General features: G+C 37.8%; 1 long non-coding RNA gene across 4 annotated transcripts in view; it reads left to right on the top strand.

Moving 5' to 3' along the window:
• LOC106457190 overlaps nucleotides 1–8,098 on the top strand; it is a 39,679-nt gene that overhangs the window by 6,847 nt on the left and 24,734 nt on the right. The window lies entirely within an intron of this gene.

Below are 8,098 nucleotides of genomic sequence, written 5' to 3'. Positions count from 1 at the left end.
GGGGGGGTGTTTAGCAAGATGGCATTAGGTACCCTTTGTAACCAGTTAGTTGAGATAGCAGGGGATGCTTAGCAAGGTAGTAAATACACAGTTCTGTAATGATTAGGTACCCTTCGTAACCAGTTAGTTGAGATAGCAGGGGATGCTTAGCAAGGTAGTAAATACACAGTTCTGTAATGATTAGTATTCTTCGTAACCAATTAATTGAGATGCATGGACTAGTGTACTGGAATATATATATTCTTATGTTTTGTGTAGCATATTAATAAATACATAGATCTATAATGATAAAGCATGTTTGACTACAATGATCACCACTTGTTCCAGAAGCTTGGATGTTTACTTCTTAAAAGTAGGAAGATGTTCCTGTTTGTTCTTTTATCTCCTATACAAATTTTTAGACGTATAGATACATAGTTTCCTATGATTGAATCTGTTTTATAGAAATGTTTGTTATTCTGTTAGTTTTTCTAATTTTAAGACAAATCTAAGAGTGTAATATTCATCTTTGAGAAATTACATACAAGTTTGCTTCACTCTACACAACCATATGATGTCTTGAATAAATTGATGTCTTTTTTTTCCTGATTGATATGCAAGGTATCTTTTTCAAAGTCTGATTCACTTCTCTTGGTTAAACAGCCTGAGGAATAGTAAAATAGTATTTATTCTCTTGATGTCGGAATTAGTGGTGGTTCCACAGAAGTAGTTTAATCTGAATTCTTCCAATTAATATTAAATTCTGTTAAAAGTAAGTTACCTAAATAGATCATAACTAGAAATCAGCTTGGTAATCAGTATAGCTAATTATATATAATATTTTTACGTTCTTACTTATAAAGATTAGAATACATTATTTCATCAGTTGAGTACCCTTGCTGTTAGCTCAATCATTTTGTTGTCAGATATTAAAGAATTTACTTGATAATTGTGATGCTGGAAAGCATATTTCAGCTTTTCTGAAACTGTTGTCTTTAAGAAAGATTTTGGATACGTTAGAAGGAGGCATGATAGGTGTATAAGTAATAAGAGAAATTTATAATTTTGTTATTAGAAATCTCTTGAAAAGAAGTGTTACAACATCTTCTCATGTTATATATTTTGAATACTTACAATTTTTTTAAGAATTCTCTAGTATGAACTTTTAATAAATGTATAGACTTCATAAAATTATTCAAAAGATCACATCCTTCTTGTGCTGAGAAGCACTTACGAACTGATGCTGAATTCTGATTTCATTGGCACAAGTGGATAAGAATGATGATACTTTCTTCCTGAGCACGATGCAAATCATTGCAAGTTGACTTGAATAAATTGGTGTCTTTTTTTCCTGATTGATATGCAAGGTATCTTTTTCATAGTCTGATTCAGTTCTCTTGAATAAACAGCCTGAGGAATAGTAAAATAGTATTTATTCTCTTGATGTCGGAATCAGTGGTGGTTTCACAGAAGTGGTTTAATCTGAGTTCTGTAGCTGGGTTGACTGAAACAACTGGGGTAAAGTGTCTTGCTGAAAGACACAACAGCATGTCATGAGCAAGCCTCAAACTTGCAACCATTTGACTACAAGTACAAAGTGTGAAGCCATGTACTGCACCATGCTGCTCCGTCGTGGAATTAAAATTTATGATTAAACTATAATATTAGATCAATAAAACAGTGAAGAATATTTGACACAGATAAAAAACCTTTGGTTTTAACAATTCTGTTTAATTGTTTTCATAGACTTAAACCTTATGAAAGCTACATTGATAGTTAAGCATATATAAATTTAAAGAAGTTCAAGTATAATGTTACCAGATTTATTTATTCATGTTAACTCATACTTTAGTGAAAGGGGAAACTATCTGTAATCTATTAAGCATTTCTAGGTTAGATAGTGTTAGTTTGTATTGCATAATAGTATGATAGATGTTTGTGATTTTTTTGACATTAATATAAATCCAAAGAATTGTGCAAAGTTTATATTTTTCAAACATTAGAAATCAAGCATTATGTGAAATTAAAACAATTGCAAAAATAGATATTGGTAAATATGTATAATTGGTAATGTGAATAAGTACATGAACTACACGTTTGCCAGATTTCTTTCTTTCATAATGCCATTCTTATAGTGTGTAATTAATTTAGAGAAGTGTGTTTTTACACACTTGAATTTGTTATAAAGTCTTACACATTTATAGATAAACAACTCTCCAAGTGACAGATGCACAATAAAATACACAAAAAACAACACATTATTTGAATACTTATCTGAAACTTGGGAAGTTTGAAGGGGTTAGCCTTTCTTTGCATTTGGTTAATATGACACTTTTCAAGGCTGAAACAAAAGTTATATATAGTGTAACCTATCATTTGTCTATAGCAATGTTCTAGAAGGGGACATATATGCCTTCAAAGTAGTGAAAAAGTTATTAATTAACATGTATGTGCTGGGTGATGTGTCTACGAGAAGACACTGTTTAAATGCACTACAAAACTTTTCACACACACATTTTTGATAAACTAATTCCAAAACACACTTACCTTCTTTCACACTTTAGCTTTGTCCTGATGAAAATTTCTTTTCACTGCCCATTTAAGCATTGGTATGAATTTTACCTCACTTGGTCCAGCCTTTATATCCCACTATATTGCCTATAGCAATTTAAATCTTGTGATTCACTTCACCTTTGTCGCCCCCAGTGACACAGCTGTATGTTTGTGGACTTACAATGCTAGAAACCGGGTTTCAATACTCGTGGTGGGCAGAGCACAGATAGCCCATTATGTAGCTTTGTGCTTAACTTCAAACAACAACACTTCACCTTTGTCAAAGTGCCCATTAGACCAAATCTGTATATTAGCTCCCTGTTATTATTTCCTTATTCACTTTTCTCAGTAACAAAACGTTATGACAACAGTTTTACATGATTGCTGCGGGTTTCTCTTATGCGTCGTATGACTTTAGTTATACCCATGCTTTGGATGATTTATGTTTTTGACCCGTCTTCTTGGGTTTTGAGTTTATTGACCATTTTATTTAATTTCCAAAAATAAATTCTGAGACGTTTCCAATATGAATTATCACATTCATGTCTCTGATATGGAGTTTCCTGGTGCTCCTAATCTGCCACGTCTGGATTCTAGCATTTCCCGGGCCTCCAGGGGAGGCCCCCTTTTTTCACAGTATATTCAATCTTTCATTCACAGAGAGATGGAATCTTAAATGAGTTCTGATGTTTCTTCTCCCATCAGCTCAGAGGCAGAGCTTGTAGGGGCAGACTGGGGAGAAGTTGGACTCTGTTTTTCTGGCTCATAACTTGACTCAGAAGCTAATAATGAGCCTCGGACAGACATCCCACCTCCTGCACCGTTTTTGCAACAAGTACATCAAGTTTATAATGTCTTGAGCATTTCCTCTGTGGCTTACAACTGTTCTCCTTCTTTGTTGGGGGAAACTCATTCAGCTGATTACCTAATCTGTACATGCTTGGAGGTTTCCTGATCAATAGAAAGAGGGTGCTGCCATGCCTTATCCTCCAGTACTCCTCCCCATTTCTTGGATCAGCATACCTTAGCTTTCAATCGCTTAGAGAACCCATATTTAGATTCTAAGAAGTTAGATCCTCTTCTTTCTATTTTGGGTTCTAGGCCTGATGCCACTATTTGTCTTAACCTAACTCGGTTTTCCCAGATTTGACTGTCCCTTACAGCAGTTTTGTATTTTTTATCTTCTTTGCAACTGTTGTATAAGTCCTATCACATGTCTCCTGCTCAATTTTCAGAGGATCTTTTACTTTGGTAAGGTTATAAGTTTCTGCTCTCTCCTTGGTCTCTTGGTTGGTTTGTTGCTGGGATATTTTAGAGAGAGAAGCTCCTTTTCTCAGATATTCAGTTTTAGCAGATATTCCAGATTCCATGGAATCTCAGGTGGATGTGGCCCATCTCCACTGCCCTCTCGCCTTTCCCAGTCCTCTAACAGATGGTTTACTGCATATTCAGTTTGAATTTACAGACCTCCTGCTTTGGCTTCACATTCTATCGGATTACAAGGAAGATTCTGCTCTTATCAGTGGGCATCCTCACTTGTATGGAGTGTCAACAATGGCATCCATGACTACCCGATGGAGTCCAGTCCTGTGGGGCTTGACTCTGATGATTTGTGTCTGTATGGGAGACCTTCGCTACCAATCAGTGGGTCATTCAGGTTCTTATGAGAGGTTTCATCCTTCATTTAATGCTGTCTCCTCCATTGTTTACCATACCAGTTGTTTGCCTTTCCCTTATCCAAGGATCATCTCATGCAGTCGTCGGGCACTAGTCGTCCAGGATCTCCTGCTCCAAGAGGCTGTAGAGTGTGTCAACTACTCTCTCAGAAGAGTTTTTATTTCCATTTGTTTGTTGTACCAAAGAAGACAGGTAATTTGTGACCTTTCACCGACCTTTCGTATCTCAAACATTTTCTCTAGCCTCCTTGGTTTAACATGGAGTCATTTCTTTCCCTCTGGTGGCATTTTGCACTCGGTCTATGAATGATGAAGTTTGATGTTGTTGATGCTTACCTTCATATTCTGATCGCAGAGTCTTCATGTTAGTGTTTTCATTTTGTGCATGACAGACAGGTTTTTAGTTTTGTGCTCTACCATTCGGCCTCACATCTGGCCCATACTTCTTTTTCTGTTTAGTCAGATCTTTTTTACGCCATCTTCATTATATGGGCATTCACACTCACCATTATATGGATGACTGGCTTCTTCTTCTCCCTCTTGCCACTTAGCAGAGTTTCACACTCGAGCTCTTTTATCCAAAGTGATGACAGCTGAGTTTCTCATCAAAATAGAGAAGTCTGTTCTTACCCCCACATAGTACTTCGTCCAATTAGGGGTATATTTTAAATCACATATCAGTTGTACCCAACCTTCTCTACGCCTTCAGGCCATGAAATGGGTCATTCTTCTAATACAGTTATCTTCTCAACCAGAGTATGCAGTTCTATCTCTTGAGGATTTGGGCCTCCTTGAAATCAGTCATTCCTTTTAGTGGGGCCCACATGTTCCTTTTAATGGTCAACAGAACATTTTCACGGATACTTCTCTCCAGAGATGGGAAGCTTGTATAGGGGATATGGAATTCAAAGGCCTCTGGACAGAAGAGGAATCTTCTCTTCACATCAGTCTTTTCAAGCTTCTAGCAGCTGAATGACCTATGTCTCGGGCTCTCAAATTTTTGCAAGGGAAGATGGTGATGCTTCACTCGGACAAACCCATTGTGGTATCCTACATTTTCAAGCAAAGAAGAACTCATACAGGTTTCTTTGTTTTCAGATATTGGATCCTCTCTTTTGGGCCCACAATCATCAGATTGTTCTCCTTGCTTGGCATGTTCCAGGAGTTGTGAATTTAGTAGCTGATCAGTTATCTTGTCCCAACAAAGTTTTTATAACAGAATGGATGCTTCATCCACAAGTTTTTCATTGGATCTGCTCTCGTCTCAGGGTTGTCTCATTCCAATGCTTTTATCACTCACTGGAATGCCCAGCTCCCATTGTTCTAGTCTCTGTCCCTTACCCTCTGGCCTTGGGCATAGATGCTCTCAGCCAGGATTGAACAGTTCTTCATCTTTATGCATTCCCTCCAAGTCATCTGTTATTAAACTTTCTTGCAGGGATTCATTCCTTTTCCTGTTGAGTTCTTCTGGTGGCACAATATTGGCTGGGTCAGCCTTATTATCACTCCTTCGGTATCTTCAGAAGTGCCAACCTCTTTTGCTTCCTCTCTGGCCATCCCTTTTTATGTCAGCCATGGTTGGACATTCTTCAACCAGCAATCACCATTCTCTGGCTGCATGCCTGGCTTTTATGCAGTCCATTTCATGACATCTCGGGTGGCATCTTTATTAACGTGGTCCATTTGGCATTCATCATTGGATTTTTATCAACAGAAATGGTTTACTTATCGTAAGTGATCTCTCAGGCATGGTTTTAATCCTTCTAGTCTCATTGTGCTGCATGTTTCTCGATTTCTGACATGGTTATTTGACAAAGGGTGGCACCTTCCTCCATTTATCTTAAATGCTTTTGACTGCTACTTTTCGTTTTTCTGGAAGATATAAAGTTGTTGAGTCCCTGGTTTTGTCATTACTTCTAAAAAATGTTGGGTTATCTGTCGTCGACGTCTTTTTCAGGTTTCTAATTCGGATATCTCGTTAGTTCTCCATGCCTTATCTTGTCCACCCTTTGAACCTTTGGTGTCATTTTTCCCTATATCACCTTTCGATTAAGACTTATTTCTTTTATTGTTGGCTAGTGAAATTTGGATATGTTTATGATTCATGTTCGCAGGACTCTTTACCATTCCACTTACGTTCTGTTGTATCTCAATAGGTTCTTTCTTTCCAAACGTCAACAGCTAGAGAAGGGGATAAGGCTTTCTCTCCTATTCATCTTCCTACCATTTCCCATTTTTATGAATGCTCAGATCTGAATAGTTTTTTATGTTCCGTTTGAGCTCTCTGATGTTATGTTGCACGCACTGAAGGGTTTCGAGGCTCACTTCACCATTTGTTTATTCATTGGGATCCTAAGGTGTCACGTGACTTATCCCCTGTCATTTTGACCAGTTGGGTTTGTCAATTGGTGCACATTGCACACTCTAGGCTTTCGTTGGAAGAATGGAGACTTCTTCGGGTCTCATCTCATCAAGTTCACCATATTTTGATGTCCCTGGTAGCTTGGTTGCATCACATGCTGGAGGAGATTGTACAGGCTGGTATGTGGACCATGCCTAATACGTATATATCTCATTATTTACATGATTTGGCAGTTGCCTCCTTGGAAAGTTTTAGGTTACCCCTCCCCCTATGGCTATTCTCAATGCCTTGGCTCATTTGTAAAAGAGGTGAGTTACTTCATTTCTTTTCTGTTTATTTCTATTATTTTTCAGGATCCACCTCGTCATTTTCATTTGGATCCCACTTTGTGGCAGGTGTTGCCTGGTCAGGTATGCTTATTTCCAAATCCACTAGCTACCAGTCGAATGATCTCAAATTACTGGATTGCAACTCAAGGGCTATCATAAGTAAAGCTCAAATGGATTTTGCCCATCCCTGTTGCCCCTAGATTCAATAAATCAGGGTCCACTTGCTTTTCAAAATATGGAATGCGGTTCACTTATTGCACTGTCTCTAGAGCCTCCACCTGTGTGATTGTAGTTAAAGTGTGAGAGGAGGTGTGTTTCGGAAGTTAACATTTTCCTATACCGAAAATGTATTTCCGACAATACCTCCTCTCCAAATCTCCCGCCCTTCCAAAGATATGGCCGGTTTCGGGTCTGTTAATTTGGACCACTACAGAAAATGAAAAGGAGGTAATAACGGAGTATACGAATCTGGTATAGGGGCGCATTGACGAAGGTGGAGAGAATTACAAAATGTAAATTATTGTGGGGTATAAAGGCTGGAGAAAGCGAGGTAAGATTCATACCAATGCTTAGATGGGTAGAGAAGAGATACTTTCGTCGGGATAAAGCTAAAAAGTGAAAGGGGGTAAGTATTATCGGAAATATATTTTCGGTATAGAAAAATGTTAACGTTTGCTGAAAAGTAACCTCTGAAACTCCCTAAGTATGCTGAAGCAACCTGTAAAACTCCCTAAGTATGCTGAAACTAACCTGTAAAACTCGCTAAGTATGCTTAAGTTAACCTGTAAAACTTACTTTATGAAACACTTGTGTATAATGAATATAACTGAAGTGATAATTAATGGCCTTTACTTCATAAATTAACCTTGAACTGTGCAAAGATGTGGCCTTTCTAAATATACTAGTGATGGTTTTGTGCTCAGTAAGGTAAACATCTAGGTGGATATAGTGGAGTAACTTTAGTTACTTACTGGTGCATATTGGTAAAATAGGAGAAACTATTGTCAATCATACCTACATAATTAAAGACACAAGCCCCCCCCCCCCCTGTGTGTGTGTGTGTGTGTATATATATATATATATACACACACACACACACTACTACTTAGTAGTGTTGTTCTTACTTACTTTAACTTTTAACTTTTAAAGGTTAACGGGTTGGGAGGGACGGAACGACGACAACGGAGGGTAGGGTAGAG

The sequence above is a fragment of the Limulus polyphemus genome, unplaced genomic scaffold, assembly GCF_000517525.1.
Source record: "Limulus polyphemus unplaced genomic scaffold, Limulus_polyphemus-2.1.2 Scaffold301, whole genome shotgun sequence".
Lineage (NCBI taxonomy): Eukaryota > Metazoa > Arthropoda > Merostomata > Xiphosura > Limulidae > Limulus > Limulus polyphemus.
The sequence above is the reverse complement of the archived record's forward strand: the minus strand, read 5'-3'. Positions and strand labels throughout refer to the sequence as shown.